The sequence below is a fragment of the Triticum urartu genome, chromosome 6A (genome assembly GCF_056163025.1).
Source record: "Triticum urartu cultivar PI428250 chromosome 6A, HENAU_Tu73, whole genome shotgun sequence".
NCBI lineage: Eukaryota > Viridiplantae > Streptophyta > Magnoliopsida > Poales > Poaceae > Triticum > Triticum urartu.
The window spans coordinates 28,619,603-28,639,626 of record NC_141878.1 but is presented as its reverse complement, the minus strand read 5'-3'; the positions used below and the strand labels follow the sequence as shown (position 1 = coordinate 28,639,626).

At 47.5% G+C, this 20,024-nt stretch overlaps 2 long non-coding RNA genes across 2 annotated transcripts; one reads left to right on the top strand and one right to left on the bottom strand.

Annotated features, from left to right (window-relative positions):
* The first annotated feature begins 14,039 nt into the window (after positions 1–14,039).
* Positions 14,040–15,410, top strand: LOC125514829 (uncharacterized). The gene is made up of 4 exons (XR_007286631.2): positions 14,040–14,307; positions 14,418–14,468; positions 14,796–14,948; positions 15,041–15,410. It is a non-coding gene; the product is annotated as an uncharacterized LOC125514829 (long non-coding RNA).
* Positions 15,411–16,055: 645 nt separating this feature from the next.
* On the bottom strand, positions 16,056–19,702 carry LOC125514084 (uncharacterized). The gene is made up of 5 exons (XR_007286258.2): positions 19,529–19,702; positions 19,204–19,399; positions 16,988–17,204; positions 16,696–16,880; positions 16,056–16,586 (listed from the first exon to the last, which is right to left on the bottom strand). It is a non-coding gene; the product is annotated as an uncharacterized LOC125514084 (long non-coding RNA).
* Between the last annotated feature and the right edge of the window lie 322 nt (positions 19,703–20,024).

Sequence of the window (20,024 nt, the reverse complement as noted above, 5' to 3'; positions counted from 1 at the left end):
TCACTTTGAGCTCATAATGATGATGCATTACCGAGTGGGCCCAGTGATACCTCTCCGTCATACGGAGTGACAAATCCCAGTCTTGATCCGTGTCAACCCAACAGACACTTTCGGAGATACTCGTAGTATACTTTTATAGTCACCCAGTTACGTTGTGACGTTTGGTACACCCAAAGCACTCCTACGGTATCCGGGAGTTACACGATCTCATGGTCTAAGGAAAGGATACTTGACATTGGAATAACTCTAGCAAACGAACTATACGACCTTATGCTATGTTTAGGATTGGGTCTTGTCCATCACATCATTCTCCTAATGATGTGATCTCGTTATCAATGACATCCAATGTCCATAGTCAGGAAACCATGACTATCTGTTGATCAACGAGCTAGTCAACTAGAGGCTTACTAGGGACATGTTGGTGTCTATTATTCACACATGTATTACGATTTCCGGATAACACAATTATAGCATGAATAAAGACAATTATCATGAACAAGGAAATATAATAATAATGCTTTTATTATTGCCTCTAGGACATATTTCCAACATAAATATAGTTCATCAAATCCAACAATTCAAATTAGACATATTCACACATTTCATCCAAAAGCCACCAAATCGACCATGTTTATCCAAAAACCGACCACACAACGTGTGGTACATTGTGGACTAATCCTTATCAAGTTCAGATTACACCAAATCAACCACTCCCATGATCACCGTCGTCGCTGCTGCCACATCCACCAATACAACTCGGGTCGAACCTCGGTTTTGCCAAAATCTCGCCACGAGTGACTCCCCAATTTTGCAAATTCTTACAAGGGTGCATACACAATACCTCTATAGTCTGTGGGGCCCTTCTGGCATTTTCGAGTGTTTGAAAAGTTTCATGATATAATAACATTTGTGGAAGTTGTGGCAAAATAATGAGTGTGTCAATGAAACTCTACAAACGCTCGATACATTCAACAATGTTTGCTACACAAAAATATATGTATTTAAAAAATTCACTTTTTTTAATTTACTGTTCATATTAGGTGTATATGTGCTCACGAGCAGCAGACAATTTCTGTTGTGGCTTGACATAATTCTTGCCCAAGCCCAAAGACATTTCTTCTTGCCGACCGTCAACGCATGCATGTATGTATGCATGGTCCCCTTCATCACGCGTCCGTTGTTCTTGTACGGCCAAACCGCAGCACTTTGCGCGTGCATGCCAATCGGCAGGATATTTCTCCTGCTCGGAATCGGAGACAGGGCAGGGCCAGATGGAATCCATGTCGGACACGACCGGCATTAATCGGCCGGCCGGTGAACCAGTCGTAGCCGTCGTCTGACTCCGACTCCGGCTGGAGGTGAGGAAAGGTGGTTGGGGCGTATAAACAAGGGAGGTGCGGGTATATGAGGATCTCTTGTACTGAAACATTGTGGTACTTTGCAAACTAATAGTGATTCTTTGTAATTATCAGGAAAACTCGAGGTTGACAATCGTTTGTTCATTGTTACTGGAGAGCTAATGGGTGTAAACTCTGAAAGTAGCCGCACGAGAGGCGTTTCAGGAAGACAGGTGCGCCACAAGCACACACTTAAGAGGCCCGCCGAGCACTAGTGTTCATAACATTGCAAAGGTTGCCAAGCTCCTCTGGGCACCGGCGCACACTGCGGGTCTTTACACTCAAACCAGAACTAACTTAGGTGCAAGACCCTCGCAAACTTGAGATCAAGTGCATCCAATCATCTGGTGTGCCAGCATATAGACCATATTCCAACTGACCTTGTGTTAGACTGTATTTACATGTGTATACTGTAACGTTGTATACCACCTCATTATATATATATGTGATAGGCCACCCCTAGAGGGTTGTGCTGGTTACCTCAAACCCTATTGTCTTACATGGTATCACGCTAGGTTACATCCGCTTCCGCCTAAAAATCCTAAACCACCACTGTCGCCGCCGCCGCTGCCGCAACCGCCGCCGCCGTCGCCCAACCACTGCAATCGCCGCTATGTCGTCCGCCGCTGCGTCCGGCTCCACCGCCGCCGGGTTTCTGCCGGCCTCCCTCGCCGCGCTACTATCGCGGCCGCTGGACGCCGCCTCCCTTCAGGCGCCGATCGGGATGAGGAGCGTCGGCTCCCTGTTCGCGCTACCACCGGCTGCCTCCTCGCCTGGCCAGGCGCTCGCGGTCCACACCGCCGCCGCCCCGTCAACCGCGGCCGTCGCGCCCTCGGCAACCGCGCCGCTGGTGGCGGAGGACGCCGTGATGGCGGGCTTCGCAGCGTCAACCGCGGCCGTCGCGCCCCCTGCCACCGCGCCGATTGCCTCTCCGACTGTCTCCATGGTGGTTGCACCTCAGCCAGTCTCCTCGATGGGATCGCAGCCGCCGCCGCCGTTTCACTTCGGCCATCTCATCACCATCAAGTTGTCATCGGACAACTACATCTTCTGGCACGCGCAGGTTCTTCCGCTCCTTGGGAGTCACTACCTGCTTGGCTATGTCGACGGCTCTCTCCCTTGCCCTCCTGCGCTGGTTGACAGCGTGCACGGTCCGGTCTATAATCCGGCTCACCGTGTTTGGACAGGGCAGGACCAGGCGAACCTCTCCTCCATCCAGGGGTCGCTCTCTCCGGCTGTTGCTGGGCTTGTTGTCTTCGCCAAGACGTCTCATGAGGCGTGGACTATTCTTGAGCGCTCGTTTGCGGCACAGTCGCAGGCTCGTGTATCTGGGCTCCGTCGCCAACTTGGGGAGTGTCAGAAGCTTGACTCCACCGCCACTGAGTTCTACAACAAGGTCAAGGGCCTCGCCAACACGCTGGCCTCCATTGGACAGCCCCTCAGCGACTCCGAGTTTAACTCGTTTATTGTCAATGGTCTTGATGAGGAGTATGACACCTTAGTCGAGATCATCAATGAGAGGGGCAACTCCACACCCATGCCGGCACACGAGGTCTTTTCACGCCTCCTTCTTACTGAGCAACGAGTTGAGACGCGCCGATCCAGGGGCAACGGCTCCCTCTCAGCCAACGCCGTCACCAAGGGTGGTCGCTCTTCTTCATCATCCAGGGCTCCTTCGGGGCAGCCACCACTGCCCGCCTCGGCCCCTCCTCCTACTGCGACATTACCGGGGGCTGGCGGTCCACGTGTGTGTCAGCTTTGTGGTCGCGATGGGCACTGGGCCTCGAAGTGTCACAAGCGCTTCCAGCGGAGTTTTCTTGGTCTCGGCAATGACGGTAAGGATACACGCAACTTTGCTCGTCAGGTCGCCATGGCTGATCGTCCGCCGCCGCAGAAGCCACAGGGACACACTCAGTCCTACTCCATCGATCCCCACTGGTACATGGACTCTGGGGCGACAGAGCACCTGACCAGCGAGATGGGGAAGCTTCACACTCGTGAACCCTATCATGGCTCCGACAAGATCCACACCGCCAATGGAGCAGGTATGCACATCTCTCATATTGGTCAAGCATCACTTCTCACTAGACATGCCAATAGGAGTCTTCAACTTCGCAATGTTCTTCGAGTTCCATCTGTGACACGTAATCTTCTTTCAGTTCCTAAACTCACACGTGATAATAATGTGCTTTGTGAATTTCATCCTTTTGATCTTTTATTAAGGATCGGGGCACGAGGGACATTCTTCTTAGTGGGCGGCTCTGCCAGGGCCTCTATCGTCTGGAGCATCCTGGCATCGCTCGCGTCTTCAGTGGAGTTCGGGTATCTCCGTCACAGTGGCATGCTCGTCTTGGTCACCCGGCCACACCTATTGTCCGGCATGTTTTGCGTCGTCATGAGCTTCCTAGTGTGTCTAGCAATAAAGATGTAGCAGTGTGTGATGCTTGTCAGCAGGGGAAGAGTCATCAACTTCCTTTTTCGGAGTCCAGTCGTGAGGTGAAACATCCTTTAGAACTTGTGTTTTCAGATGTATGGGGTCCTGCTCAGACTTCTGTTAGTGGTCATAATTATTATATCAGTTTTGTTGATGCTTACAGTCGTTTTACCTGGCTTTATCTTATCAAACGTAAATCTGATGTGTTTGACATCTTTGTTCAGTTCCAAAAACATGTTGAACGCCTTCTCAAGCACAAAATTGTTCATGTTCAGTCGGACTGGGGTGGCGAGTATCGCAACCTCAACTCCTTCTTTCAGTCGCTTGGGATCGCTCACCGTTTAGCATGTCCACACACACATCAGCAGAATGGTTCAGTAGAACGTAAGCATCGTCACATTGTTGAAGCTGGTCTGACTCTTTTGGCCCATGCATCTGTTCCGTTTGGTTTTTGGAGTGATGCTTTCACCACTGCATGTTTTCTTATCAATCGTACTCCTACTCGTGTTTTGAACATGAAGACTCCCATTGAAGTTCTCCTTCATGAACAACCGGACTACACCTTTCTCAAGGTGTTTGGGTGTGCTTGCTGGCCCCATCTCCGTCCATATAACAAGCGCAAGCTCGAGTTTCGTTCCAAGAAGTGTGTTTTTCTTAGTTATAGCTCTCTTCATAAAGGATACAAATGTCTTCATGTGCCCACTAATCGTGTCTACATCTCTCGGGATGTTGTGTTTGATGAACATGTTTTTCCCTTTGCCAAACTCCCTGTGTCCACTGCCGAGCCACCAACCATGCATTCATCCTCTGTTGCTTCTGACCAATTTGATGATGTTGCATATTCTCCTCTATTGTTGCCAAAACATGGTGCAGGCACTGGTCGTGGGGCTCGTTTGGAGATCTTGGAGGCGCCATCGTCCTCTTCGTCGCCATCGCCTTCCTCGTCGGCACCTTCTGTTGTGCATGAGGAGCACATGGCGCCCCTGCATGGCCTCGGTTCCCGTGCTCATGCATGGCTGATTGATGTCCCGGTCCGGTCGCCTCTAGCTTCTGGGTTGCCTTAACCACCGTCGCGCCCTGCGACCCCGGCGACTGGGCCGGCCTCGCCGGTCCCCGTCTCGCCCAGGGCGTCTGGGCAGTCGTCACCAGGCCTGGCCTCGCCCGCCCTCGCCTCGCCCAGGGCGTCTGGGTCGCTGTCACCAGGGCCGGCCTCGCCTGCTCTCGCCTCGCCAAGGCCGTCTGGGCTGTTGTCACTGGAGCTGGCCTTGCCCACGCTCGGTTCACCCATGGCCTCTGGGCCGCTGTCGTCGGGCCCGGCTTCGCCATGCAGCCCGGAGCCGTCCGTCCCCGACTCGCCCGAGGCGACGCCTGCATCTCCGTCGACCGTGACGTCTCCATCACCCTCGCCGCCGCCGGCTCCTGCTGCTGTTCTACGTCCACATACGCGTAGCCGGAGTGGCATTTTTCAGCCTAAGCAGCGTCACGATGGAACAGTTTCTTGGTTAGCGGCGTGCATGTCTGCTGCTCTTGCAGATCCATCCTCTGAGCCACGCACGTATCAAGCTGCTATGCGCATTCCTCATTGGAGAGAGGCCATGGAGCAGGAGTATCAAGCGCTTATTCGCAATCAGACATGGACTCTTGTTCCTCCACCATCACGGGTTAATGTCATTGATTCAAAATGGGTGTTCAAAGTGAAGAGGCATTCTGATGGGTCCATTGAGCGCTATAAAGCTCGTCTGGTTGCTCGTGGATTTCGACAGCGTTTTGGTCTTGACTATGAAGACACCTTCAGTCCAGTGGTCAAGCCTACTACCATCAGACTTCTTCTCTCTCTTGCCGTTACTCGAGGTTGGTTTCTTCGTCAGCTTGATGTTCAAAATGCTTTTCTTCATGGTGTGTTGGAGGAGGAGGTTTATATGCGCCAGCCTCCGGGTTTCTCTGATCCGGATCACCCTGATCATCTCTGTCGTTTGTCCAAGGCAATTTATGGTCTGAAGCAGGCCCCTCGTGCTTGGCATGCTCGTCTTGCAATGGCTCTTCGTGCTCATGGTTTTGCATCATCAACTGCTGACTCCTCACTGGTTCTTCTTCAAAGGCCTGAGGTTACTATGTACTTGCTGGTCTATGTAGATGATATCATTTTGGTCAGCTCCTCTCAGTCGGCTGCTACTGCGCTTGTTCGCTCGCTTGGTGCTGATTTTGTGGTCAAGGACCTTGGGAAGCTTCATTACTTTCTTGGTGTGGAGGTTACTTCTCGGGCTGCTGGCCTTGTTATGACGCAGAAGAAGTACTCTCTGGATTTGTTGCAGCGCGCTGGGATGCTTAAGTGCAAACTGACGACTACACCCATGTCTACCACTGATAAGCTCACTGCTGTTGATGGTGCGCTTCTCTCTTCTTCTGATGCGACAGAGTACAGGAGTATTGTTGGTGGGCTTCAGTACTTGACCATCACGAGACCGGACATTTCCTTTGCTGTTAACCGAGTCTGCCAGTATCTGCAGTCACCCCGTGATACTCATTGGTCTGCTGTTAAGCGAATTTTGCGCTATATTCGTTTCACGGTGGCTCATGGATTGCATATTCAGCCATCTGACTCTAGTTGTCTTTCAGCATATTCTGATGCAGACTGGGCTGGCAATCCAGATGACAGGCGATCCACGGGGGGTTATGCTGTATTCTTTGGCTCTAACCTGATTACCTGGAGTGCTCGGAAACAGGCTACTGTCTCGCGTAGCAGTACTGAGGCTGAGTATAAGGCTGTGGCCAATGCCACTTCGGATATTATCTGGGTACAGTCCTTGCTTCGGGAGTTGGGTATACCCCAATCACAGCCTCCTGTTCTTTGGTGTGATAACATCGGTGCTACATACCTTTCTGCAAATCCGGTATTCCATGCCCGAACGAAACACATTGAAGTTGACTATCACTTTGTGCGTGAACGTGTCTCTCAGAAGCAACTACAGATCAAGTTTATTTCTTCCAAGGATCAACTTGCTGACATCTTCACCAAGCCATTGCCTTACCGCAGTTTGAGACTTGCAGGCGCAATCTTACCCTTCTAGATTCTTTAGGAAATGGCTAAGATTGAGGGAGGGTGTTAGACTGTATTTACATATGTATACTGTAACGTTGTATACCACCTCATTATATATATGTGATAGGCCACCCCTAGAGGGTTGTGCTGGTTCCCCCAAACCCTATTGTCTTACACCTTGCATTGCTTCTAGGACACTTTATCCAACCCAGACCTAAAAAAACGCTCGCCCAATCTTCTCGATAACTGCTATGATGCGCTTCAGGTTGTTGATGACTGACTTTAAGTGGCTCCTCACACCTACCAGGTGTGCATTGCTAGTACGGCTACACTTAGCTGCATCTTTTTTTTTTGAGTGGCACACTTAGCTGCATCTGACTATGTTCCTTTCGTATGGGCCAAGCCCCTAAATTGGAATAAATTCAAGATGAGAATCAGCCGGGTCGACCCGCTGGGTCACCGACCCGGCCAAAAAAGTCGAGGCCAATGGGCCAAATGGGTTGGCCCTAAATAGTATACGGGTCCGTGGAGCCGGCACCGTGCGACCAGATGGGTCAGACAGGTCGACCCAATCTCATACATGTAGTAGCTATTATACAAACGTACTGTGTAAGTTGTTTATCAAAAATAAAAACGTATTGTGTAAGTTACTTGTGTTTGTGTCCAGTGCTGTGTAAACTGTTAAAGTAAAGTATGTTCCCGTAAAAAAAACTAAGTAGTTTGTTGTACTGTATTTGGTAGGCAATCACCAGCCGTATTTGCAAAGAAAAAAAGGCAATCACCAGCCGTTTTGGCATACGGCGGTTGTTTATCTTAGATTTGATTGTTTCCTTGCCGTCCACGTGTACGTGATTCCTTTACATAAATAGTGGATCAAATAGAAATCAGATATGTGAAAAAAATGAGCTCTTGTTATTTTACTAGATTGTGTAAACAATGAGTGAATCCGCTGAATTTTGGGTCGGCCAGCGAGGCCACAATTTTTTTGATGAACTGGGCTGACCCATGGCCTCACATATTGACCTTGGAGCCACAGGGCCAGGTCAAAGGCCAGGTCTGGGTCGGCCCATTCCCATCTTGAGAATAAATGTTGAGCTACTCTTTTTGACTTGAAGCATGGAAAATGTGTCGTAGCCATCCCATGAGATATATGCTTGCACTACTGCTGCTGCTACATACATACTGATCCATCACTAGTATCAAAGTTTGCCTTTCGACCTTCGTGTGCTCCATCCGAAACATCTCATGTCTAGCTGTCACTGTTAGGTTGGATGCAGAAGATAGATTAGCTAACTAGGCAAACAAATATATAATGGCCAATAGAGCTTATTAGTGGTTCATGGCGAGATTCAGTAACAGAATCATATGATTGGGAGGCATTCGGAATACAAGTTCAACCAGAACCCGAGGAGCTTGTGTGATTTGGAACAAGTCGCGTTGGACTGGGGAAGATATTAGTGGTGCTATTATCAAAGCTTCACTCACACACGCATGCCAATCTGGAGATGTTACTATGGATCTTTCCGCGAGACTTGACCAGAGTGGCTTGACGCTCGACTAATCTTTTAGTATGTTCTAAAGTTTTCCCATGTCCAATTGTACCACTTCAGTATACACTATTGAGTAAAGTGGTGAGATGTCTATCAGTACACCCCAGTTCGGACATAAGCTTTATTATGTTTGCCAGCGCCATGCGAAACCCTGAGATTTCGGTGACAGATTGATTAGTCGGTTGGCCTAAGCAGACCAACCAGTTGAGCTAACAGTGACAGATAGCGATGGTCAGGGATTCTCCTATGTTCGCATGGAAAGAGAAGGAAACCGGTGATCAATGTGGCTGCACATGCACATCATCTACCTTGGTACCATCTACTTACTACTCTGTAGTCTTCTCTTCCGGCCCGCTCACTTGCTTGCACGCGTGTCAAAATTTTCGGTGCCGTCCATTAGTTCAATGGATCGTAAGTGACTGATTGTCCAAACCTTCTATTTTTCATTTCCCCAAACAGATGCAAAGGCGTTGCCTGCCTCGGTCTCATTAGATCGGAAGGGGTTTAACCAAGGTTTTAAGGAGGTCCATTGATGCATCGAGACAAGATTACAAATTGCCAGCTCTTGCGGCATGAAACAACTCAAAATGTTTGGCACCCACAATTATTCAATTTTTAGCCTTGTGTTCATGATGTCCGAGACCATGATCGTTGGAATGGCGGATTTATCACGGATGTTCCTCTGTTGAAATATATTGGTTGACTCTCTCCATCAGTTCAAGCTTTTGGATGAACTGGTTGGAGCATGAATTATACATGGTATTAGAGCCTTTAGTCCAACGAAACTGATCTTAGCTTTATTCACCCCTTCTGCAGCGTGCTGTCCTGAAGAGATTACTCTTCTCTCCTCGGAGGCACGGCACCCGATCAACCAAGAATTAGATCGGTTCCGTGGTTTAGGTATTAGATCAAATTTCATAGGTTTTCCATTTTCGAAATTCCCTAGTCCATCAATCGATTCTTTTAGCCACCAAATAAACCTGTAGAGCCTCCAATTTTCAGTGAAACTGGTGCAGAAACCGATGCCTCAAACGGCACCCAAATCAACTCCAAGCATCAATTCCCTCGGTTTCAAAATAGATGACCCAACTTTGTACAAACTTTAGTGCAAAGTTGGGTCATCTATTCTGGAACGGAGGGAGTACAAAGGATCCACACACATGACCAATGTGCAACAGATTGGCTTCGACCACGCGGCAACGACAGCATGTGTGGGGCGCCTCTAGGAGTTCGCGCGCCCGCCTGCACACACGCATACGCAGGAAGAAGATCAAGCGCAGCCTGCGGCATGCAAGAAAACAAGCAACGACTCATGCTCCAAGCTTCCCGAAGCCCTACGCAACGCATCTCCGCAGCCCCATGGATGCATGAGCCCGAGAAGCCTTCAGCTCCACGAGATCTGCAGCTATCCCAGATATGCATGCGGGCTACACGCAGACCACCAGCCGTTCAAGCCGACCACACCAAGCCAAGCGTCGCACGCAAGATCGAGGCCACCACCTCTGTGTTCGAGGGGCCACGCATCAGGATTTTTTTTTGTTGAGGAAAGGCCATCATTGTTAGCTTTATTGAAACTTTAACAGAAATTAGATCGTCCACAAGACAGGAAACAAGGCAGGCCGGAGGCTCGTCTGTCTAGCTGCTAGAAAACTTATTACAAAACTATAGTTAGCTAGTTTTATAACGATATGCTCCCAGGCTCCATGACGAGCAGGCAGTGGCGATCAAGGGTGACCTTGTCAACCGTGGAGTTGCTGATGCTCTAGATCATGAAAGAGAGTATTCAGGCCACTGATGTGTAAACTTCCTTCTATTTATACATGACCTTTTGAGGAAGATCAACTCTAATGATAGTACAATGCACTTGTTCTTGCTGTTGCTGGCCGTTGAAGGCCTGCAGGGTGTTTTGGGCTGCTGGTTTCCCCTTTTGGGTTTGCTCTGGGTGAAAGAGCTTGCTAAACCACCTCTGTAATGTCAAGTTCTAAAAAAAGCTTCTGTAATATGTATTATCAATTTTATGACAGGAAAGTGAAAGAGACGCCTCCTATCTAACACCGCCTAAGTTCCTTTCAGTAGGCGCCACCGGGTGGTGCCCCAACTAATAGTATGTTCATGACATTGCAAGGGTTGCCAGGCTCCACCGGGCACCGGTGCACACTGTGGGTCTTTACACTCAAACCAGAAATAACTTGGGCGCATGGCATCCGCAAGGCCCCCTCAAACTTGTGGAGATCAAGCGCACCCAATCATCTAGTGTGCCAGCACATAGACCGTATTCCAATTGACCTTGCATTGCTCATGCGACACTTTACCTGACCCAGACCTAAAGAAATGCTCGCCCAATCTTCTCGATAACCGCTATGGTGCTCTTCAGGTGGTTGATGACTGACTTTAAGTGGCTCCTCACACGTACCAAGCGTACATTGCTACTACGGCTACACTTAGCCACATCTGACTATGTTTCTTTAGTATGGGCCAATACTCAAAATTAGAATGAATGTTCAGCTACTCTTCTCGAGTTGAAGCATTGGAAATGTGTCCTAGGCAACCCATGAGAAATGCTTGCACTACTGCTGTTGCTACATACATAGTGATCCATCACTAGTCTCGTAGTTTGGCTTTGGACCTTCGTGTGCTCCATCGCGAAACAACTCATGTCTAGCTGTCACTGTTAGGTTGGATGCAGAAGATAGATTAGCTAACTGGGTATACGAATATATAATGGCCAATAGAGCTTCCTAGTGGTTCATGGTGAGATTTAGTAACAGAATCATATGATTGGGAGGCATTCGGAATACGAGTTCAACCAGAAACGGTGGAGCTTGCGTGATTTGGAACAAGTCGCGTTGGACTGGGGAATATATTAGTGGTGCTATTATTAAAGCTTCACTCACATACGCACGCCAATCTGGCGATCTTACTATGGATCTTTCCGTGGGACTTGATAAAAGTGACTTGTTGCTCAACTAATCTTTTAGTACTATGTTCTGAAATTTTTCTATTTCCAATTGTACCACTTCAGTATACACCATTGAGTAAAGTGATGTGGTGTGTTTCAGTACACCTCCGATCCCAGTTCGGACATAAGCTTTATTATGTTCGTTAGTGCCACACGAAACCCAGAGATTTTGGCGACAGATTGTAGTCGGTTGGCCTAAGTAAGCAAACCAGTTGAGCTAACAGTGACATATAGCGATGGTCAGGGAGTCTCCTATGTTCGCATGGAAAGAGAAGGAAACCGGTCATCAATGTGGCTGCACATGCACATCATCTACCTTGGTACTATCTACTTACTACTCCGTAGTCTTCTCTTCTGGCCCCGCTCACTCGCTTGCACGTGTGTCAAAATTTTCGGTGCCGTTTCTGGTTGACAAAACCTTCTATTTTTCATTTCCCGAAACAGAGGCAAAGACTTTGCCTGCCTCGGTCTCATTAGATCGGAAGGGGTTTAACCAAGGTTTTAAGGAGGTCCGTTGATGCATCGAAACAAGATTACAAATTGCCAACTCTTGCGGCATGAAACAACTCAAAATGTTTGGCGCCCACAGTTATTCAGTTTTTAGCCTTGTGTTTGTGATCTCCGAGACCACGATTGTTGGAATGGCGGATTTATCACGGACGGTCCACTATTGAAATATATTGCTTGAATTTCGTCATCAGTTCGAGCTTTTGGATGAACTGGTTGGAGCACGAATTATACATGGTATTAGAGCCTTTAGTCCAACGAAATCGATCTTAGCTTTATTCACCCCTTCTGCAGCATGCCGTCCCTGAAGAGATCAATCTTCTCTCCTTGCAGGTACGGCACCCGATCAACCAAGGATTAGATCGATTCCATGGTTTAGATATTAGATCAAATTTCATAGGTTTTCCATTTCGAAATTCCCTGGTCCGTCAATTGATTATTTTAGCCACCAAATAAACCTGTAGAACCTCCAATTTTCAATGAAACTTGTGCAGAAACCGATGCCTCAAACGGCGTCCAAATCAACTCCAAGCATCTATGAAGGATCCACACACATGACCAATGTCCAACAGATCGGCTTCGACCGCGCGGCCGTCGACTTCAGTCTAATCTGCAACGACAGCATGTGTGCGGCACCTCTAGGAGTTCACGCGCCCACCCGCCTGCACGCATACACATGAAGAAGATCAAGCTCAGCCTGCGGCACGCAAGAACACAAGCAACGACTGATGTCCAAACTTCCCGAAGCCTAAGCCTATGCTACGCATCCCCGCAGCCCCATGAATGCACGAGCCCGAAAAGCCTTCAGCTCCACAAGATCTGCAGCTACCCCAGATATGCATGCGGGCTACACGCAGACCACCAGCACTTCGAGCCGACTACACCAAGCCAAGCGTCGCACGCAAGATCGAGGCCACCACCTTTGCGTCCGAGGGGTGATGGACCAGGATACTTTTTTTAGGAAAGGCCATCATTGTTAGCTTTATTGAAACTTAAACAGAAATTAGATCATCCACAAGACTGGAAACAAGGCAGGCCGGAGGCTCATCTGTCTAGCTGCTAGAAAACTTATTACAAAACTATAGTTACCTAGCACATGCACCGCTTGATTTCATGAACGAATATAATGTTTAAAATTAACCTTCCCAAATAGCATAGCCCCATCCACACATTTCGCAAAAATTGCTTCAGCGTCCTAGCATCTTGATTGCCCCATGCAGTACTCCACCCCCACCGAAGACTCTGATTACGCTTCAACCCTATAAAAGCCGGCCTGGTAAATTGGCAAATCTCAGTCCATCTCCCGTAGCCTTGGCTTCCGGTGCAACTACATCAGCCGTATGTGGATCATAGACCATAGAAAGTAAGAAGAAAGTAATATTCCTTTTCGCTTAGTATCTATAGATAGGATTTACTCCTGCGTTCCCCTTTCTTCTTCCCCGATCCACCTCTGAGCCGCATCTAAATTAAGATCAAGCTCCAAATTCGAATCCACCTCAAGATAGGGTCCTTTTTTTTCAACCGGGCATCTCCCCTTTCCATTAATTGCTCAACGGAAAGATAACAGAGTTCAGTTATGTCTTAGTAGAACGCTACAGCCATACCATGAGGCATCCACTACTAATGATCAAGCAAAAGGAGACTAGGGAAAACAGAGAGCGAGCTGGGGCAACTACCAGGAGACCTGCTTCAAGTGCTCGGATTCGAAGCCACCTATTACAGGGCAAAAACCTGGTACCACCAATTCGAAGCACACATGAAGAGGAAACAATACTACAACCTTACACCAAAAGGAGTCACCAGATCCAGAGAACACAACACATCACCCGAAGATAGCATAGCCAGTATCCAAATGCTTCAGTTCATCATGCGAACTCCATCACATCAGGCAACCTGAAGCTGAAGTCACACTTCTAGGCATCTGGCAGGACCCATGTGCAGCGGCGCCATTTGATGAGCCAGCGAAAATATATAATAGAACATCTGCATCCCGGCCCGCTTATCTGGTGCGTCCATATGCCTCTGGATATGTGCCAGCCGTTCCCGTAAGATCGTCAGGCCACGGTTATATCGAGTGGGTTAGCAGTGTACCTTCGACCGTGATGTGCCTACTGCATAGCATAGGGTACTGTTCAGCTAGAGTCAGGACAAACAACTATCGGACACTCCAGGAGGCAGCCCGTGACTCTGGTCCATCTGCGTTCCCTCTTGCCTCTAGGAGCAGGCTAGGCGGCGGGGGAGGGGGATTCATCTAAGGCAGAGCATGGAGAGAACCCAAATCTGAGGGGGAGGCTGGAGTTTCTGGTACAAGAGGAGGCGCCGGGACGGGCTGGCCGCCGAGGGAATCCAGCGCCGGGCCGCAGCGGGCACCGCCGCCCCTGTCATCTCGCGCCGCGGGCCATTGTACGGATCTATCATAGGTAAATCTTTGATCTCAGCTATGCGCATAGGTTCTTTGGATGTTGGGATGTATTTTGGCATTGGGCACATATCAGGAGGGTGATTATTCATGGTTCTCTGTGTTCCGCAGGCCAGATTAGGTACGGGGTTGGGGCAGTATATATAAGCCGTCAACATGCAGGTAAGATGGCATGTAGACTTAATCTTGATTATTGGTATGTTCTTTTGGGAAGGGGCCCGGGGATGCAAATGTATTGCGCATTATGTCTGGCTGTCTTGTCTGACTCATGTTAAGGTGGCTTGGATAGAACAGATGTAGCTGATACGTTGCCATCGTACATGGATCAAGGGTTATAGCTAGCTGTTTTGGGTGTTTGGGATGCGCCAAGGTGTACGCTGGGAAATAGCAGTAGTATAGAATTCAATGATATATAGTCTATGTAACTGACAAATGACAGGTTCATATCGCTGATTTTTTTTGTTTGCATGTTCACCGTGTTCTATCTAGACAGCCCTTAATTTGGGGGAAATAAGCATGGCACATGATGTGTTCCCCAGAATAAAAAATTTCACGGTGGATAAAATTAGAACCATGATCAATGCCGACAAAAGGCCAATGGATTCAACAAAGAACGGAGATTTCATTTTTGGCATTTCAGCAGTAAGTCTCCACACAGAACATAATAGGATTCAGTTTACCGCTGCATCTTCAAAGAGAGGGCATACTAATCGGCCTTTGCCCTTGTTTTGCAGCCACGAGATGCTGCTAGTTCAGCATATTCTAGGGCAGATGACGACTATAATGCACAACAAGAAGGGGATGCTTGGGCATGTGCATGAAAGATTTGTGATTCTATGGGCCTGACACATCAGGTGACACTCCTGATGCAGTTTCGAGTGAACGTTAGGGTGTGACAAATTAAAGTCTCTTGTGGGCATAGTTTGCCTGAGACTGTTTCTGTTGGGGCCCAAGTGTTTGTATCATAAAGATCTAGATTGGCTATGTGGACCTATATATTAAGTCGTCAAACCATGGAATGATTTCGAAGGTCAAGTACAAACTACTGTCTGCGGACATGACCGAAATATAAGTTGCTTGGTATGGATGTCAAGTTACGAACAACCGGTTGCATAGTTTTTGTTCTTGTAAATATACGTTGAAGCTGGTTTGTGAACGAACTTCCGATGATATAGGCATCATGCTGAAACATGTACCTGGCACTTAGGAAATGTCGGCTGGACCCACACGCCGCTCACCGTGTGTTTGGGCAACACCCAAACTGAATAATGTGCATGGCACAATTGTAGCAGTCTCAGTTTGGACTATGGACCTGGCACATTTTGGGTGTGCCTTGCAATCATGTGCCTGTGGATTATTATAGTCACCTGTAGTGTACAAAGCACAAGTCATCCGGGTGACATGTACAAGGTACAAGAAGCGTGAGCACAGAGGGGTTTCAACTGCGTGCCTGCCGAGCACGTGATCTGCAAATACATGTGCCAGGCACATGATGTGTAATACGACAATCTGGAGGAAAGGGAGGTGGGTGGCGGTCGTGCGATCTACTCCCTCCGTTCCAAATTACTCGTCATGGTTTTACTTCAAATTTGGTTTTAGTTCAAATTTGAACTAAAACCATGACAAGTAATTTGGAACAGAGGGAGTACAAGTGTTGAAACCAATCATGGGTTTCCTGATTGTGTAAGACAAATTTCCAGCGTTGTAGCTCAGTGCACAACTTCCATTCATGTTGTTGCGCAAGCAGTATCCAACAGAAAACAGATAATCATGGGATTTATAGTAAATCAATGCAGAGAGATCGCCATTAGAAAAAACATGCAAACCAAGATGATAATTAGTCGACGGGGATGCATAGGTGCAAACGTCACATAGTCACATACCACGCATAAGGGGCTACAAGTTACAGATTCATGGGTTTAACAAAAGAGCAAGCATTGCACAGATGCACGATCACGCAATATAGCACAGAACGATTCATAGTCTGTGCCCCAACCATACACTAGACACCACATAGGTGTTTTAAGATATGATGCACACTCGGACAGTCATGGACGCAGTCCCAGTGTGTTCGTGGAACGTGACGACCACAAGATCATATTCCTTCATTTGGATGTGTATGACATACTTCCGAAAACCTCCTTCAATTACAAGCCTGCCATCTTTTGATTTCTTGAACGATGTCGTTACATGGGCTCCTGCAGCATCATGCACAAGAATGATCCCTGAATCGTCCAAGACGCCCGCATTGCTCTCAATGAGATCATTCTTCGGGATCCTCTATCAAATGCAAACAACAACACGTTTGTGAACAGCCATCCATAAGCTGATCGTGAAATACGAAACAAACAAGCATAGATGTCATGATAATATGTTTATGTTCACTAACCATGTAGCCATCTTTAATGTCAACTCCATTCATCTTGTGCACAAAGATGCATCATACGTCTTCCAAAGCCCCGAATGCACATCTAATCATCTTTTTCATCTCTGAATATTCAAACTGACGTATACCCTTGATGTACACGCAATGGTCGACGAGCTCGCGCTTCATGAGGGATAGGCCATTGAAAGCTGGCCACAACATCAAACTTATAAGCCAACACACATTTTGCAGCGAAAGTAAAATGTTCAAAAAAGAGATTTAACACAGACTTCCAAATTCAATGTGGTAGCCTTACCAACGAAGTGGCGTCTGCCTCACGCCAGCCATCCCCATGAATCCTGGTCCTCATAACTCCATGATCAACCATCACTTCGTACTCCAGTAGTTCTCTTGTGCCATCTTAGAGCTTCAACCCAATAGAAGGTTGTCATCGGAACTGAAACATGGCAAGACGGTCCTTCAAGATCTCCACATACGGCAGGCGGGTTTTTACAATTAGGGAACTCCATGGCCTACATGTTAAGAAATAAAAAATAAGCAACTATACACCAAGTAGTTGTTAAATCCATGTCCAGAATCTTTGCCATGAAGAAAAACAAATCATTATACTACGCCAATGGGGTTTTCATAAATCAATATCTGGTCTAGCGCGTGTAATAGCGCTCAACATTTTTATGTGAGCGTGCATGTTCCAGATTATCGTGTATCGCAATAAGTATATGGTGAGAGAGAAAAACAACTCGGTTGCCCAGATTTTTCCAAGTTGCAGCATTTAATTCGTGGCATGATCCATAGACCATTGACAGCCAAATGCAGGGCATTCTGAAACTTATGTTTGGACGTAAACGCATATATCATTTGGAACATCCTCTTGTTATGCATAGGTGAATGTTTCTCGAAAACATCGTGATTTTTGTCTGGTGTAAATAAACCAAAATATGCTCAGGTTAAGCTGACGTGGGATTTCAACGACCATTTCGAGCCATGCCCTTTTTGTATCAAGCTTATTGAGTGGTGTAAATAAATCATACTATGCCCAGAATATCGTAATATAAAGGTGTGTTACACCGAAACACGTTCAATCATGCACCATGGATGATATGAGTATGGGATGCGTTGCCGATCTGCGACATTCAGCAGTAAAACGCCTAATACCAAGGGAAATGAGAGAGTAATGCTTAAGTTTATGAACCAATTTAGGCCAAATAAGCTTAAATTCAGTGATCTACACCATCACCCCTCACACCATTCTCACAAAGATGACACACCTTGGGTCAGGATTATATGGGAAACATATTATCAAGATGGGCTGCCATGTAACAAATTGGTGGGCTCATTCTGGTGGAAAGGCATTCTGCAGACATTGCCTGAATACAAGAAGCATTCTAGATGTATTCCAGGAAAGGGGGAGACTATTCTGCTGTGGCACGACAATTGGTCGGACCTACCACTTCATCTAAAGATGCCTGAGCTTTATTCTTTTGCCATCAACAAAGATATCACACTGAATCAGATGCATGAGCATCGGGCACTGGAGAACTGCTTCCACCGACCTCTCTCACAACAAGCGTTTACTCAATTCAACATCCTTCAAGATCAACTGCATGGTCTGACTCTCACTGATGACTCTGATAAGTGGACATACACTTGGTCCTCACCAAACTACTCTGCAATGAAGATGTACAAACATTTGTTTGCCAAGAATGGGGCTCACTTCATCTTCAGGCAGCTATGGAAATCGAATTGCAGACTAAGACACAAGATTTTCTTCTGGATGCTAATCTATGACAGAGTTAGTACAAGGAACATGCTACACAGAAAAAACATGTATTTGCCAGACTACAACTGTGCTCTTTGCTTGGACAGGACACAAGAAACTTTAATTCACCTGTTCTGGGACTGCCACTTTGCATTAAACTGCGGGAACTGTATCCTCCCAAACAGACAGAGGGGTATTTCGACCTATGATGAGATTGGAATGATGATTACGTTTCTTCCCCAGGATTTGGCTATGGAGATCATTATCATGGACTGCTGGGCCATCTGGATGGTCAGGAATGATAAGATTTTCATATCTTCGCTTCCTAGTTTGAACTCCTGGAAATTCTATGTTCAGGAAGGCATGCAACACATCAAACTCAGATCAAAGGAAGCCAAGGCCGCAAAGATAGACCAGTGGATTGAACAGACTCTGTAATTCTTTTTATTATGATACCTAGAACAGGCATTGGGTGATTTGTTGTGTGGTCTTGTACTTTGTACTTTGTTTATATTATATAAAATACCATAGAACAATTGTTCTACGGTCACAGGGTAAAAAAAAACCATTCTCTCCATCCCCGGCATTGCCAATAAAACTGAAGTTGAGAAACCATCACACAGACATGGAATCTACGGATCTTGAATGGGAAGATAATGACCAGATTTGGTTTCGGGAAGCAATAATATGAATCTTATTTTCTCGGAGGAAACTATCGGTTACAGCGGAGGCAGGAAGGGGACGGCGCATACCTGGGACCAGGGCGTAACGAGATCCTCGCGTTCCAGCCGCCGGACCTATTTCTGAATCCGCCCGGCTCCCGTCATTGGATGAAGATGGAGAAGTTCTTTAGGGAAAAGGGATGAAGCGGACGCTCGCGTGCTTGGGGAATAGAAGCAGGCAGACGCTCGGCGCGCGGGGGTGTTCCAGATCCTTCCAGTCCAAGATCTGTGGTCCGGCACAGAATCAAGAAGAAAAGGGGATTCAGAATCTCATTTGGGGAAGCTGAAAAACGATTAAGACGCATCCCGAACGAGCGTTGCGAATAGCATAGCAGTATCCAGACTCGATACGTACCTACAGCCGTCCGCCGGAGAGGTTCCCGGGGCGGCAAGCGCCGGCGCCATTGAATCGCCTCCTTGCACCCAATCCATTTGAGCGAACGAGCAGGGCGCTGTATAGGGAGAGAATTTAGTCGTATTCACGGGTCCGCGTCGGTATGCAGGGGGCGGGTGGAAGACAAGGAAGTGCAGAGCAGCTGTTACCCTACGATGACAAGGAACGGTGACCGATGTCTTTTTTTTTAAAAGCAAACTAGGCTTTATTGCTTAACGGTGGCTGGGCATATCGCCCGATACAGTGGTTTATCTCACACATGGGCTGGTACATCAGCGTCCCACTGCATACAGTGGTTTATCTCACACATTCGGCCAAGGTTGGCAAGTTCATGAGCCATCGAATTGGCACTCCTTCTACAAACAGAAATTGTAAACTTGGAGAACCAAAGCTTTAGTTGGTATTTCATATCCTCAATCACAGCTGAGTACGCCGAGGAGTCCACCTTACCCAAGTC